Below are 15,516 nucleotides of genomic sequence, written 5' to 3'. Positions count from 1 at the left end.
TTATTAGAAAATATTCAAAAAGAAATTCCAAATATTTGATATCTTTTTCTTTGATTGAGATCTTAATTACAGCGACAATTTCATAATTAGATATCTTACAACTGGAATCCTAAAAATAAGTTGTTGAAAAAAAAAATCAACCGATAGAGAAACAAAATTGGAGAGAGAGAGAGAGAGAGAGAGTATTGTGCTATTTTTTGTGGACAACTTGGAAGGAATAGAGGAGTGGGTTGGAAATGACATAATAAGAAATTTATATAAAAATTAAGGTGGAAGAGGATGGTGGAAGTAAATAAAAGGTTGAACAAAGTGAAACTGTAAACTTAAAGAAGATATAAAGGAGAAAATTTAAAAATCTATAAAGGAAATCAAATGATTTTTTTTTTTTTTTTTGAAAACAATGATTGGATGAAATGAAATATTGAATTAAGAAGAAAATAGTTGAAGAAAATGAAAAGTAGAGCAAAGTGAAAATCGCAAAAAAATAATAATAATAATAATAATAATAAAGGATGCTAAATAAAATTCTAATTGTAAAAATCGTGACTAAAAAGTAAGGAGATTACATACAGGAGTTTAAATGTATATTGCATATATAGCTTGGGCCTTGGACCTTGAGGTCGACTTTAATTCTCTTCCCACATGCCTTTGGTTTTGTATATTCACTTATGACTCCCACGTGTGTGTAGAACCCATTTGGTGCTAATTTTTATGAACTAAGTTAACCATGCAACACAACACTCCCTTATTTTAAAATGAACAAATTGCCAAATGAGGTTTTTGTATTAGATTCAAATTTGTTATTCTCTCTCTCATTCTACACATTACAAATAGCGTTTATTTATTAAAAAAAAAGATTTGTACAAGTATATATATATATATATATTTTTAATCTTTTTATCTCTATAAATATATCATTTTTTATTAATATATATATATTTTTTTTCAGGTGAACTATATTCTTCTAAATTATATTGTAGCATGTTATATTTGCCTAATATACAACAAAACTTTATCAATTTTAAATTTATTATTCAAATTTCTCATCTCTTAAGAAATAATAAAATTATAATAATCAAAAGCTCATCCCAAAATTACAATGTTATCTTTACCAAAATTAAAACGAAACCAACGGAATAAAAAATAGACTATATAATAATTTATTACTCAAACAATTGGTAGGAATATTCAAATTCATAGCCATGTAAATTGTGTTTTGATATAATCTCAATTTCTTATTTCCAAAAAAATCTAAGTATCAACCAAAACCAAAATCCAATCAAAGTTATAAAAGGGAAAGATAAGACTTATGGGAAATGAAAATAAAAAACACACAATACCAAAAAACATATTAAAAAAAAAAGAAAATCCACCAAGAGAGAGAGAGAGAGAGAGAGAGAGAGAGAGATTGTGTTGGAAATCCGGATTGAATGGGAGAAATGACATCAAATTTATATAGAATAAAATAGGGAGAAGAAGAGTAAAAATATAAGAAAGATAAAAGGATGAAGGAAGTGTAACGATAAAGCCTAAAGTAGTGGGGAGATAAAGAGACAAAAATGAAGGAGAAAAGTTGGAAGAAGTGTAACAGTAGGCGTGAGCTAAAAGGGAAAAGAAGAGTTCTTTATGTATATATATATATATATATATATATATATATATATAATTGGGAGAAGAAAAGTTTAAAAAAAGAAATGAAAAGATAAAAAATAAGTGGATGATCCGGCTCAACAAGAGTGTAGTAACAATAAATGCTATGTTTCAACTTTTAGATATATATAGATTAGGTTGGCATGAGCTAGAGTTATTTTCCACTAAATATTTTTTGAAAACTACTCCATTTCACGCCAAGAAAACAACTCTATTTTCCACTAAATATTTTTGGAAAACAACTCTATTTTCGACTATCTCATTTTCCAATATTAGGTAACAATCTTAAAATGAGTTCAAAATTATCTTCTAGTTTCCTTTATTTAGCTCTGCGGAGAAAGAATTTTTTTTCAAAAGAAAACAACTCTATCTATATTTGAATTACCTTTTTTTAGCATCACGTGAGAAAGGGTTTTTTTGTTTTTTTGTTTTTTTGTTTTGTTTTTGTTTTTTGTTTTGTTTTTGTGTTTTTTTTTTGTTTTTGTTTTTGTTTTTTTGTTTTTGTTTTTGTTTTTGTTTTTGTTTTTGTTTTTGTTTTTTGTTTTTTTTTTATTTGTTTTTTTTTTCTAACATGGGGATGAAGTTGCTTCTCTTCATGCTTTCTTGCAACCCAAAACGATCCAACTTCTTCTCCAAGATGGACTTCAATTGCCTTATCGATCTCATCCATCAAAACCTAATTTGTGTCCTCCAAATCAACCATTTCTCAACATGCATTCTCCTTGCAATCCTCAACTTTTCCTGGGTCTCTTTTCTTCTCAATTCTCATTCTTTCTTAGTCAATGCTAGAGCCACTATCTATGATTTATGGGATTTGATTATATGTAGCTTGTACTATGTCAACGACTATTGCAATTAAGAGTAAGGCAAGATGATGTTAGTCGTAGTCCTTAGACTTTTTACAAAATTTTTCCATGTTTTCAAACATATGCATGAATATTGTAGGGACTTGTAGTCCTCAAATTTCTTGCATATGTTTTCCCATCTTTTCAAACATTTGCATGAATTTTATAGGGATCGTGTCACCTAATTATAAAAGCTCGAAAATGTGTGAAAACACAAGAGCTATTTAGACCCCCAAATAAAAATTACGGCTCGGTTGATTTTACTCTAACTTAAACTAAGTGCGAAATAAAGTAAATGCGAGCGGATAAACAATGTAACTACTCTAAGCCATGTTCATCATAACACAGTAGTAAAATGAAAGCTAAAAGAGTAGGGAAGAAGAATGTAAATACAAGATAACACACGGATGTGTTATCGAAGAGGAAACCGATGTACTCGGCAAAAAACCTCTCCTCCATCCTCCAAGCGGTAAATCAATCCACTAGAGAATAAGTTGGAGTGCACGAATAACAAAAGACCCTCCAAGCCTAGTCTACCCCATGTACTTGAGTCCTCCAAGCTCTTGCTACCAATTGACTTCGCCAAGCCTTGTCTTCTCTAGCTCTCCGGATTACGTAATTCAGCCCGATTGCATCCACCAAACATATGGCTTCTTCCAATGCTTCCCAGCAGCACCAAAACCTTACTTTACACTCAGAATGGGTGTGGTAAGTGTTTGGAGAGGTAGGAGTTGAGGAAAACCACAATGTATTGTGTAGAGGATTGTGGGTATAACAATCTCTAACTCTCAAAGGTTGCGACTAGAGTTTTCTCTCTGGAAAGCACTCTACTCAATATGTGGGTAATGTGGGTATATATAGTGTGTGTAGAGACTTTGTGTATTAGATATGACAAATTGGCAAAACAGAATGTTTTGCGAGTATCTCCCAGGAAGGCCTTACTCGTGAAACACTCAAGAAAACCAGCTATCACCATTTATCATGACTCTCCGCATTCCAATCATGTGCTGAGCACATGCTTCACTTCGCGGGAAGCCTTCTCGCGAGCTACTCGCAAAAACTTCTTTGCTCTTCACTTTGCCTTGAGTTTTCACACTCTTTCTCACAAACAACCCTTACAAAGAAATCCCACATAAAATACAAGGTATAAAAGATTGAACAAAATTACAATCAAATTTGGCACAAAATTAAAGCCAACATAAAATATTTGTAAATCACAACTTTACAATTTATAATAGTGATGGTCTCTTTTCCCTTCTTTTTTTGAATCAATATTGACAAAAGTCACTCCTAATTAAAATATATGATATATAAAAATTAAATCCATCACATATATGTGATAAAATATGGCATACAAGTGAAAAAGATAAAGAAAATTATTTAAATAAAAAGAAATAACATTAACCAAAGATATATTGAATATAATGCAATAATACCATATTGATTGAGAGAAAGAGAGATGATTACAAAAAAATATTAATACGAGTAGGTTTTTTTTTTTATTTTTTATTATTATTATTATTTTTTTTTATGTAATAATACCAAGAGGTAATGATTGAGCTACAAGGACCTTAGCAGACCTATTCTTATTATAGATCACATAAGATTATGTTGACTCTTAAGATGCCATTATCTTAGAAATTGTAACAAAAAAAAAAAAAAAAAAAAAAATCGATTAGCTTCGCTATTTTCGAAGTGTAATTTGATATTAGTGATTCACGTTTTGGGAGGCGCTCATATTCATCATTACATTCTGTAATTTTTTGTTGTGCAGCTGTAAGTATAGTTGCCTCTTTCGCATAGGATTGTGTACTTGTAGCGTTTCTTGCAAAAAGCATTTTCTTGTGTACATTCTCTATATCGGTTTGGCAATTTGAATTTTGAGTCCTATCCAATGGGTTTGTGATTTGTATAAGAAGATTTTTGATTTCACCACGGGCATAAAAAATGATTCCTAGCTTGTAATACTCTCTATGTCTGAAAGTAAAGCTGACACACAAAAATCATAGTCCATGGACTTTTTGCAAATGCTTTCAATAAGGGCTCGATCTGCATTAGAAATATCATAGAAAATAGAGGTGACTAGTAGAGGGATTATCAAGATTGATAGGCAACTAATTGGAGACGCCTTCTCTTCTTCTTTTCTTATTTATTTATTTATTTTTTTTAAATTCTTTGTCATGAATGATATTGTTGATTCATGTATTTTTTGGCTTCCTATTTATTATATATTCGGTCGGCATGAGATAGAGTTATTTTCCACCAAGATAGGTTGGCATGGAAAACAACTCTCTTCCATGCCGAGTTAAGTGAAGCTAAACGATAATTTTCCTTTGACACATTATTTTCTTATACTAAACACATGAAAGTTCAAAAAACTATCGAAATAAACAACATTAAAATTTACAGAAAAGGAATCATTTCCCAAAAAGCATTTTTTTTTTATAGAAAAATATTTCATTTTCCAATATTTGGTAACAATCTTAAAATGAGTAGGAAAAATATCTTTTAATTTCCTTTATTTGGCTTGGCAGAGATAGAATTTTTTTTTTTTTTTTTTTTGATACAGATAGAATTGTTTTTCAAAAGAAAACAACTTTATCTATATTTGAATTACCTTTTTTTAGCTTGATGTGAGAAAGAATTTTTTATTTTTTATTTTTTTTCCATTTGTTTTCTAACATGTGTATTAAGGACATAATTTTATGTAATTGACATATCCTTTGACAAAGTGTAATTTACTTGTATTTGGGTAAATCCAAGAAGATTCAAGATGATCATTACAAGTGGTTAAATTGAAGACATGAGGATTATTCAAGAACTGCTCAAGAAAAGTGCAATCTGTAGGTCTCAATACCTCCTCAACAAAAGCTCGATCTGTCGAGATTCATTAAAACTCGACACATGTCTCGATCTATCGAGCTTACGGGGTTCAGATTATAGCCAGCAACGTTTTTATTCTAAAAGGCTATTTATTTATGGGTTTGTATAATCCTTATAGGACTAGGAAAACCCAAGGTTTGTGGGTTTGTATAATCCTTATTGGACTAGGAAAGCCCAAGGATTGTGTAAACCTATTTGGAATAGGAGAGCCCATTAAGCTCCTATTTAAAAAGGAGGTGGAAAAAGAAAACCAAAAAACCTAGAGAACTTCATAAGGTTTTCTTTTTGAAACCCTAGCCTCCTTCTACAGAAGAAAGAGTTCTTGCTGCTTTTCTTATATGCCTTTGGGTTTTGTAACCAAGCAAAGTCTCTTGCACCAACATTGAAGATCTTATTGGTGTTTTTATGTGAAGCTGCTGCAAATCAACTACAACAATCAAAGGGTTGCTGTGAAGTTAGTCATGTACTTGGATTCGTACAAAGGAGTAAGCCACGTACTGGAATCCATGCATTAGATTGATTAGTCACATATAGGGAGCCATGCATTAAAAGGAGAGATTGTTACTACAGAACAAGTCCAATTGGGTATTGGGATAAGGGTTCAACTTTAGGTTGGTAGAAGGTATTGAGATTCTTTTACTTGTAACCACTTGTTTTGATAATAGTGGATTTGCGGGAGTGGTGATCTTAAAATCACCCGGTGGGGTTTTTGCCGTGTAGGTTTTCCCCATTCATAAAAAATCACTGTGTCAATTTATTTTCCATTGCATACTTTAGTTAATTGGTGATTTTTTTGTGCTGCCACGTACAATTGCATGTTAATTTGATTAATTAATAAACTTTGCTAATTTATCAATTAATATATCACAAGAGGTCAATATGTTTTTGGCCTATCAATGGGGATGAAGCTGCTTCTCTTCATGCTTGCTTGCAACCCAAAATGAATCCAACTGCTTCTCTAAAATGGACTTCAATTTCCTTACCAATCCCATCCATCAAAACCTTATTTGGGTCCTCCAAATCATCCATTTCTCAACATGGGTTCTCCTTGCAATCTCAACTATTCCTAGGTTTCTTTTATTTCTCAATTCTCACTCTTTCACAGTCAACGCTAGAGCCCCTATCTATGATTTTTGGGATTCGATCATACGTAGCTTATACTATGTCAAAGATTATTGCAATTGAGAGTAAGGCAAGATGATGTTAGTCATAGTCCTCAGATTTCTTACAAATGTTTGCCTATCTTTTCAAACATTTGCATGAATATTGTTGGAACTCGTAGTCCTCAAATTTCTTGCAAATGTTTTCCCATCTTTTCAAACATTTGCATGAAAATTGTATTGACCATGTCACCAATAAATAATAGTGATGGTCCTTTTTTTTATTATTATTTTTTTGAATCAATATTGATAGAAGTCACTCCTAATTAAAATATATGATATATAAAAATTAAATCCATATATATATATATATATATATATTATAAAATATGGTATACAAGTGAAAAAGATAACGAAAACTTTTTTGAATAAAAAGAAATAATATTAACACAAAGATGGAACCAAAGATTTATTTAATATAATGCAATAATGCCATATTGATTGAGAGAAAGAGAGATTATTTCAAATAAATATTAATACAAGCAGGTTTTTATTTTTATATAACTAGTCGCTAACCCGTGCGATGCACAAGATAGTTAAATAAATATTTAATTAATCAACCTCACATTAAAAGAAAAAGCTAATTAAATAAATATTTAGTTAATCAATCTCACATTGAAAGAAAAAGCTAAAAGAATCAAGGAAGGCTGATTTGCCCACCAAGAAAAAGCTAAAAGGGAAAGGAAAAAAAAAGACATTGAAAAAGAAAGAAAGAAAAAACTATTTAAAAAAAAAAATTATAATAATGTTGAAAACTAAAGCAACATTAAGACAGTGGGAAATCTATTTGCAAAGGATTGCAACCTTTGTATGTTTACTTGGCTCAAGGTCAAAATCCAAATTCAATTTTGAAACAATGAAAACATACTTCATATTAATTGTAAATCAGTCTCACTACATAAATTCACTTTTCACTTTAATGTATTTTGTAGATCAAATACTGTCAAAAGAATTCCAATAAACAATATTGCCACATCTATATCTGTTGTAGGCATTTAATTTACATAGAAGCCAATAGCAACTGCAATAGCTATCACGGTTGCTTAATGCTATGACAATCTAGATCCAAACATCCTTCTAAAATCTCATCTCTTTTCTTTAATCCTGCACATCAAGCTTTGTGAACATGCATCCCCCTCATCTTCATTGAAGAACAAAAGAAAATGAAGTTGATAGCTTTATATTTATTGGCTGCTTTGAACACCACTTCTTCAACTGATGATGTAAGTGTAGCCTATACATAATAATCACCAAAGGCAATGGTGAAATTGACCAAAACTCAATTACATATCTAAAAATAACATGTATACATATACCATATAAGAGTTTAATACTCATTGATAATTTTCCACAAAACCGCATGAAAAAAAAAAAAAAAAAAAACAACAACAACAACAACAAAATACGCTTTACAAATTAATGCCAAGTGCATATTCTTCCCAAATGATCTCTTAGGCAACCCTTTTTATGTTGACCATAGACTAACCCAATTTCTTAAATCAAAACCAATCCACCACAACATCAAAACCTAAGTCATATTTAAAATCCAAATTTTCAAAAGGGAAAACAAAAACCTTACCAATGGATGTATATAGAGGGTTGTATATAGAAATGGACCCAAATTAAGGTTTCAACCACTATAAAGCCAATTCTAATTCAAAACCAAATCTACCACAATTACATACAATGCATTTAGTGAGTCATTGTGGTGTAATGCGTGGACTTGTTTGATAAAATATGTCAAAGTATCTGTGTGGAATTGGGGGAAGGAGAAATAAATTGAAAGCAATGGGTTAATGTTACTATATTATTTTCTTGGACACTTGCCATGCTTGGTTAGTTAACAGTCAATAACATTTTTTGTTTTAACATAGGATGAGAGCACGGGTGGTGTTTTAGTGTGTTAGCAATTCCTATGACAACTAAAACCAAGAGACACAAACCATGAAATTGACTTAAAATAATGCGAGAGTATAACTATCAAATTCTAAATAAAAAAATAAAAGCTAGAGGGAGTGAGATTTTTTTTCAAGCAGGTGGTGTTCATGTTCTAAATGCGAGTGAAAAGATTCTTTGTAGTACACCTAACACACCGTGATGTACAAGTTGTAAATGGGAATAAAAATAGTCTTTTCATTCCCATTTAACACATTTTATTTCTGATATTGTTAGGTGTACTGGAGGCGTGTTAGAACATGTTTCAATTCCCATTTAACTCATTTTGTTCTCTTTTTTTTTTTTTTTTTTTTTTGCTCATTAGTTGGCCCAGCAAATGCTATTCGACAACAGTAGTCACACTTATTATACAAACTGACATCTGTAGCAACTAAACCAAGTTCATAGACTGTAACAGTTGAATAGATCATGAGAAAACAAATTTAATCAAACAATTAGTCAACAACAACATAAATCTATAATACAAAGAGCTAGAATTTCCCAATTCAATATAATTGAAGAAAGAAAACCTTGGATTTGAAGTGCAACCGTTGGTCATGGAGGACTTATACTCAGGCTTGTAAGAATCAGTGCAACCAAATCATGCTCTGATCAGTTTTTAGAGACCTATTTGAAGGCTTCTTAGAAGGGCTGGTAGATACAAATTTGAGTAAAGCAATAGTCCGTAATTGGCACCAGATTACCTACAAAAAACAGTGAAACCATTCAAACGAAACCCAAATTACTCAACATATCAAAGTATTTAGCCTTTAGAGAGAGAGTAACAATTAAATAGAAAGGACCCAAGGTCACACACAATCCCAATAGGCAAACACAAATTGAATATACCAATATGAATATGTATGTGGAGCTTATATAGGTCAATCCCACATACATATAAAAGATGTGTTCAATACATCTATTCAGTAAGAAAATTTTAGACAGAACCTAACATTATAAGGTGATATCCAAAGCATAGCATTAGAGTGCTATTACATAGCTTTGCCATTTATGCTACATATATTCAAATAAAAATAAATTTATGTAGTGAAGTCATAGGTTGCAGCATCATTTTTAGCCTTTTAAAATGATTGCTTAAATAAAAGCACAACATCTAAAAAGAAAACCAAAATTCCAAAGAACTTATTAGTAAAAATCGTTACTCTTAACCAAAATTCTAAATGCTTACAATTCTTTGTTAACAAAATTATAACTCATAATTCTAGTTGGGAGTTGCAATACAAATTCTCATTAACAATACCTGCTGTAATTCAAAGATAATCCAAAAAAATCAACTTATAGCAACTAATAACCTGAAATACTAAACGAAACAGCATAATAACATATAAAGAGAGCAATAAAAAATTCCAGACTTTTTCAACCAATCCAAACATATTCTAATTTTTACCAATCCAAAATAGGGGACTTTCACAAAACAAATGTAAATTTTTTACCAAGCCTTTAATCTACACTGATTCTAATTTCATTGAGACATTTTGTCAAACACTTAGGGTTGGCCTATTTTCACAAAGGATACCAATTCTTATATCATTCTTTCAACCATTATACCAATAAAAACATGTGAGAGAGAGAGAGAGAGAGAGAGAGAGAATATTACAAAGAGACAAGATAGTGAAACCATTCAAACTAAACCCAAATAACTCAACATATCAAAGTATTTAGCCTTTAGAGAGAGAGAGAGTAACAATTAAATAGTAAGGACCTAAGGTCACACATAATCCCAATAGGCAAACACAAATTGAATATACCAATATGAATATGTATGTGGAGCTTACATAGATCAATCCCACATACATATAAAAGATATGTTCAATACATCTATTCCATAAGAAAATTTTAGATAGAACTTGACATTATAAGGTGATATCCAAAGCATAGTATTAGAGTGCTATTACATAGCTTTGTCATTTATGCTACATATATTCAAATTAAAATAATGTTATGTAGTGAAGTCAAAATGATTGCTTAAATAAAAGCACAACATTTAAAAAGAAAACCAAATTCCAAAGAACTTATTAGTAAAAATCATTACTCTTAACCAAAATTCAAAACGCTTACAGTTCTCTATTAAGAAAATTATAACTCACAGTTCTAGTTGGGAGTTGCAATTTGAATTCTCACTAACAGTACCTGCTATAATTCAAAGATAACCCAAAAAAATCAACTTATAGCAACTAATAATCATTTTGAGTAACTTTCTGCTGAGGTGAGCCTCCATCAGCTGCCAACAACAACAATTACCAATTTTAACTTACTTTCTATGATGCAATCGTACTTAGTTACTTACTCAAAAGAGAAACTGAAATTAAATTCATTCCAAATAGTACAAATAGTGTTACCCATTAAAGCAGAGGATGTGTGTTGCCCAGGTTGATTCAACTTCACCCATTCATCCACAATATCCTTCCACTTCCTAACAACACAAACAAAAATAAACGAATTTAGCAAAAACAAATAAAAAAACTTAAATACTCTTGGTGGTAGACTAAAATAAAATTTCAGCTTACAGAGATTTACAAACGATGTGAACTTTACATTAGAATCTCTATTTTCCCCAAAAGAAAATACATATTTTCTAAGCACAACTCATTTTGGCATAAAAGTAAACCACAATCAAGTGAACAAATCAGAAGTTCTCAAAACTTTAAATCAAGGCAGTTAAAAACTAAAAATAGAGTTCAGAAAATTTCATGTCCTAAATCATTTCATTAAGCAAAACATTGAAGCCAACCACAAAAACATAGAAACCTAGTCACAGAATACAAAACCGATAGAACAATATGAAACACATAGCATTAATTTCTGTGAAACTTAAATACATACATATTATGTACACATATACACATAAACAGAACACAAATTTACATACAGATCAAACAAACTCAAAAGCAAAATCAACTCAACAGATCAAATGAGTAGTGAAGACCAATACTAGAAATCCAATCCAAAGGAAGAAGAAGAAGGCGTGGAAACTCTGCACACACACACACACACAAAAAAAAAAAAAAAAAAAAAAAAAAAAAAAAAAAAAAAAAAAAAGAAAGTGGAAAGGAAGCGTCATGCCTCCAAGCCAAAGCCCCTTTTTCAGTTTGGCTTAGGAATTTTGTCAAACACTTTGAGGGTGAAGGGTTGGTATTCTGTTCTCTTTAACCACACCCTCAAGTGGGATTGTTCTACCTCGGGGTGTTGGGGCTTCTCTGATTTCAATCAAAATACAGTCATGTATAAGCAGATATTCTCAAAACCAAACTCGAATTTCTCTACAAACTCACCCCAAACTCAAATTAGCTACCAAAAATAAAAATTCGATAAGGGTAGAACCCAACAATAAACCTGGTGGTAGAAACCCAGGTGTCGATAGCATTGTGGGAGAGAAGAACTGAGGGTGAGAGAGGGGGAGAAACTGTTGTGAGTGAGAGATGGGTAGCGTCGACAAATGTAGAGTTGGAAAAGGGTGGTGTCGGAGAAGGTGGAGCTGTTGAGTTGTGGGAGAGAAGGCCTGATAATGGCCTGCGTTTTTGACTGAAGGTGGAGCCGTTGAGCTACGTTTTGCGTGTGGGGGAACGGCAGTGCGTGGGTCTGCATTTTGGAGGAAGGAGAAGGCAGAGGAAGGAGAAGGTTGCGTGTGGGGGAACAATAGAGCAGTTTATCGGGTTTTAGAAAAGTATTTTGCATTTATGTTTTTATTTTTGGTTTTAGAAAAGTTTTTTTTTTAATATTTATTATTATTTATATAAGTATTGCTGATGTGGAAAATTGTGGAAGTTTCAAAAGTTTCGGTTTTATATATATATATATATATATATATAGATAACACCAAGAGATAGCAATTGAACTGCAAGGACCTTAGTAGACCTATTTTTAGTATAGACCATATAAGATTATGTTGACAATACATTAAGATGACAATATCTTAGAAATTAAAACAAAAGAAATATTGATTAGCCTCCCTATTTTGTAAGAGAAATTTGATATTGGTGATTCACGTTTTGGGGGGCTCTCATATTCATGAGTGCATTATGTAATTTTCCATAGTGTAGTCGTAAGTAAATTTGCCACTTTTGTATAATATTGCACATTTTCTTGAGCACATCATCTATATCAGTTCAACAAGTTGAAAGTTGAGTCCTATCCAGTGGGTTTGTGAGTCGTAGAAGAAGATTTCCGATTTCACCATGGCCATCTTCTATTATATTCAAGTTCAAAATAGTAGAAATGAGTCCCTGCCTATATAGACTAGCTGTAGTACTCCGTGGATCTAAAAGTAAAGATGACAAGAAAAAATCATAGTCTGTGTACTTTTGGAAAACGCTTTCAACAAGGGCTCGATCTGCACTAGAAACATGGTAGAAAAGAGAGGTGACTAGTAAAAGGATTACCTAGATTGATAGGCAACTAATTGGAGATGCCATTTGTTTGTTTGTTTTTGTTTTTGTTTTTTTGTTTTTGTTTTTGTTTTTGTTTTTTTTTTTATTTTGTTTTGTTTTTTTGTTTTTTTTTTTGTTTTGTTTTTTTTTTTTTTTTTTTTTTTTTTTTGTTGTTTGTTTGTTTGTTTGTTTTTTCTTTTTAACAATGATATTGTTGATTCAAGTATCTTTTGGCTTCCTATTTATAATATATTAGTGCACTAGCATTGGGGGGGGGGGGGGGTTTGTAGAAACCCCCTAGTTGCTATTTTAGCAACTAGACCCTTATTATCATGCTCCATTTGGGTTTGTAAACTCAAAAATTTTTCCTTCCTAGCTACAGTAAGGTTTATATGCAACCATACTATTCATGAGCTTGTTAAAAAAATGATTTTTTAATCTCTCAAACTCTCTCTCTCTCTCTTTGATAGGCCAAAAACGAATTGACCCCTTGTGATAAATTAACCAATTAATTTAGCCAAGTGAATTAATTAAGTTAATTAATATGTGAACACGTGGTACACAAATAAATCACCAATTAAACTAAGTATGCAATGGAAAATAAATAACACGGTGATTTGTTTACGAATGGGGAAAACCAACACGATAAAAACCCCACCGGGTGATTTTAAGGTCACCACTCCCGAAATTCCACTATTATCACAACAAGCGGTTACAAGTAAAGGAATCTTCGTACCTTATAACAACCTACAGTTGAACCCTTACCCCAATACCCAATTGGATTTTTTTTATAGTGACAATTTCTCCTTTTAATGCACAGCTCCTAGTACGTGACTAACCAATTGCGTAGATCCCAGTATGCGACTTACTCCTTTGCATAAATCCAAGTATGTGACTAACTCCAGAACAACCCTTTGATTGTTGTAGTTGATTTTTAACAACTTCACATAGAAACACCAATAAGATCTTCAATGTTGGTGCAAGAGACTTTGCTTGGTTACAAAACCCAAAGGCGTACAAGAAATGCAACAAGAACTCTTTCTTCCGTAGGAATAGGCTAGGATTTCAAAAAGAAAACCTTAAGAAGCTCTCTAGGGTTAGGGTTTTTCTTTTTCCACCTCATTTAAATAGGAGCTTAATGGGCTCTCCTATTCCAAATAGATTTGCACAAACCTTGGGCTTTCCTAGTCTAATAAGGATTATACAAACCCACAAACCTTGAGTTTTCCTAGTCTTATGAGGATTATACAAATCCATAAACAAATAGCCTTTTAGAATAGAAATGCTGCTGGCTATAGTCTGAATCCCGTAAGCTCGATAGATCGAGACATCTGTCGAGCTTTAATGAATCTCGACAGATCGAGCTTCTGTCGAGGAGGTATCGAGACCTGTAGATTGCACTTTTCTTGAGCAGTTCTTGAGTAATATTTATGTCTTCAATTTAACCACTTGTAATGATTATCTTGAACCTACTCAGATTTACCCAAATACAAGTAAAGTGCGTTTTGTCAAAGGATATGCCAATTACATAAAAATATGTCCCTAACACTCTTCCTCTCAGTTTCAGATTCCTCTCTCCACAATCTTTTCTCCCCTCATTCTCACACTTTCTCCTATCTTCTTTTCATGGTGAGGCTTCTCTCTCTCTTAAGATTAGCTTTGTGTGGTCGTGGTTTTAGATCAGGTGGCTGTGGTTTCAAATTGGTGGTCGTGATTTCAAATCGGTGGCCAAGGATTTCATATCTGTGGTTTCACATTGATGGCCTCGAGTTTTAGATTAGGTGGCCATGGGTTTCAGATTGGGTTTTGGGTTATGGGATTCTAGTGTTTGGGTTCGTGGGGTCATGGGTGGTTGTGGGTTTTGCTTGCCATGGGTCTTGGGTGATGGAAATATGCATGTATACAATGGAAAATTAACGGATCTACTTCGTTCGCAATTGATAATATGTGCTATGTAAGTTTCAGGATATAAGAACAAAAGAGTGTACCTTGGTGTGGTGAAATTCGAAACCAAAGATCGGAAGTTCTTGGGAACACCTTTAATCTTCATTCCAATTCCACTAACACCCTCAATCAGTTTCTATGAGTTTGTTCAAAGGAGAATGAATGAGTGTCCAACACTCACATACACCATTTCATGTATATTCCAAAAAAATTGTATGTTTCTCCCCTTACAACTGATTATCTAATTAGGATGGCCTTTTGGGCCTTTCCAATTGGGCTTTAGTATGTGACTTAGAATGGGACCAAAAGGGAACATCTGTAGTGTCACAATGGCAAATAGGAGACCAAAAGATAATCATCCTGCTGAAACTTCTAAACAAATTGTTAAAAAAGAACCTGCTTCTCCCCTTGACATAACCAACCGTTTCACCACCCTATGAACCATCCCTAGGAGTAATTACTCCACTGTTCTTGCTTCATCTTATGACCCTTATACCTTAACCCCTGTTAACCGGCCCATTAAAACTGTTTTTCCAAAAAATTCCCCTCAATACATCAAAAAACAATATTTCCAAGACCTGTTTTATATTGAACCCAACAGAGCCTCTATTTCTGATCCTCTTAGACTTGCTAGGAGTTATTTCCCTTCGAAGTTTCATTGGATTCCAGAGCATAGAGAAAAGAATTTAAATTATTATTCTGATCTTCTGC

The sequence above is a fragment of the Quercus lobata genome, chromosome 5 (assembly GCF_001633185.2).
Source record: "Quercus lobata isolate SW786 chromosome 5, ValleyOak3.0 Primary Assembly, whole genome shotgun sequence".
NCBI classification, from domain to species: domain Eukaryota; kingdom Viridiplantae; phylum Streptophyta; class Magnoliopsida; order Fagales; family Fagaceae; genus Quercus; species Quercus lobata.
Note: the sequence above shows the minus strand (reverse complement) of the source record.